Source organism: Nematolebias whitei, chromosome 10 (genome assembly GCF_014905685.2).
Source record: "Nematolebias whitei isolate Nwh7 chromosome 10, NemWhi1, whole genome shotgun sequence".
NCBI lineage: Eukaryota > Metazoa > Chordata > Actinopteri > Cyprinodontiformes > Rivulidae > Nematolebias > Nematolebias whitei.
In genome coordinates, this window is record NC_056507.1 from 29470 (window position 1) to 31890 (window position 2421).

Consider the following 2421-nt stretch of genomic DNA (forward strand, 5'->3'; position numbering starts at 1 on the left):
GACCCCAAGATACTTGAACTCCTCCACTTGGGGTAGGACCTCCTCCCTGACCCAGAGAGGGCACTCTACCCTTTTCCGGCTCAAGACCATGGCCTCGGATTTGGAGGAACTGATCTTCATCCCGGCCGCATCGCATTCGGCTGCGAACCGCTCCAGCGAAAGCTGTAGATCACGATCTGATGAAGCCAATAAGACCACATCATCTGCAAAAAGCAGAGACGCAATTCTGAGGCCACCAAAACGGATCCCCTCAACACCTTGGCTGCGCCTAGAAATTCTGTCCATAAAAGTTATGAACAGAATCGGTGACAAAGGGCAACCTTGGCGGAGTCCAACTCTCACCGGGAACAAGCCCGACTTACTGCCGGCGATGCGGACCAGGCTCTGACACCGGTCATACAGGGACCTAAAAGCCCGTATCAAAGGGCCTGGTACCCCATACTTCCAGAGTACCCCCCACAGGGCCCCCCGAGGGACGCGGTCCAACGCCTTCTCCAAATCCACAAAGCACATGTAGACTGGTTGGGCAAACTCCCACGCACCCTCCAGGACCCTGCTGAGAGTGTAGAGCTGGTCCAGTGTTCCACGGCCAGGACGAAAACCGCACTGTTCCTCCTGAATCCGAGGTTCGACTATCCGACGTACCCTCCTCTCCAGAACCCCCGAATAGACCTTACCAGGGAGGCTTAAGAGCGTGATTCCCCTGTAGTTGGAACACACTCTACGGTCCCCCTTTTTGAATAGGGGGACCACCACCCCGGTCTGCCAATCCAGGGGAACTTCCCCCGATGTCCACGCAACATTGCAGAGTCGCGTAAGCCAACACAACCCTACAACATCCAGAGCCTTAAGGAACTCTGGGTGGATCTCATCCACCCCTGGGGCCCTGCCACCGAGGAGCTTTTTAACCACCTCGGTGACCTCAGCACCAGAGATTGGAGGGCCCGACCCAGAGTCCCCAGGCTCCGCTTCCTCAGTGGAAGACGTGCCGGTGGGATTGAGGAGGTCTTCAAAGTATTCCGCCCACCGACCCACAACATCCCGAGTTGTTTAAAGAATATCAAATCAATTAATACACACAGATAAGATAAGATAGAACTTTATTGATCCCGCAGGAAATTGTTGTGCCAGAGTTTCAGTACAAAGGAGCATGCACAAGAATCACAAGATATAAAAAAATAAATAACAAAGGATATATAAAATAAAAATACCAACAATAAGTTCCAAACAGGTGCAGACAGAAACATTAAAGAGTTTATTGTGGTGCAGGGATAATTTTATTGTTTTATGTGCAGAGAGGGGGAGGAGTTGAAAAGTTTGAAGGACTTCCTGTGTTGTTCTGTGGAGCACCTCGGTGGTCTCGGTCTACGACTGAAGGTGATGCAGGAAAGAGTCCAGGGAGTCATGCAGGGGTTGTGATGTGTTGTTCAGGACCTGGAGCAGGTTCCTCAGCATCCTCTGCTCAGACCCCTCTGTCAGAGAATGCAGGTCCACTTCCAGAACTGAGCCAGCTCTCCTGACTCAATTCAATTCAATTCAAAAATACTTTATTAATCCCAAAGGGAAATTATTTGTTGTTGTAACTCGTAATCCTCATTTCATTAAGAGATGTTATAGATACTGATGGCTGTAGGCAGGAAGGATCTCTTGTAAAGGTCCATCCCACAATGGATCCTAAGAAACTGGCTGCAGATGCCGTCCGATCCGTCCACCCAGACTCGGCTGGCCACGTGGTTCCCCCGGGCTGTAGGACCGCCTGAAGGCCAGGCAGAACTCCTCCGAGAGCTGATGGTCACTCCTCTCAGCAGCCTGCCGAGCTCCTCGTTGCTGCAGACAGCCAAGTGTAGGTGCTGAGGGACGATCCTGTCCTTCCACTGTCATGAGCCGTGTTTCCTGCTAGTTCCAGGTTCTCAGTGGTCAGGCACTCGAGCACAGCTGGCCGGTAGATGAGAATGCGTCCATAGAACATCCTTTTCAACTAATGTGAGAGTTGGGGCCATAGTTGAGATATTATTTGAGCTTTTGAGATGTTAATCAGGTGCTGTTGGTTGTCGAAAACTGCCTTGTTGCCATGGTTATGCATCATAAAAAATGTCCAAAACTAAAAAAGTTTCAGTCAAAATCCTTCCAGCTGCACAGCATCCGATACCAGAGGAAACAATCATCCAAAAAATGTGATTTACATCCAAGAGTGATGAGTTTATCGAAACTGTTGACATCAGCTTTCTTCACCCTGCTGCCCCAGTACACCACAGCGTAGAGGTAGATGCTGGAGACCACCGAGTGGTAAAACATCTGCAGCATGCTCAAAAAAGTTCAATCTGGTCCTCTGGACATTCAAAAAAAACAAAAAACAAAACAAAGCAAAAAAATATAGAAACGTTTCGTCTCTCATCCAAGAGACTTCCTCAGTCTGAGGTG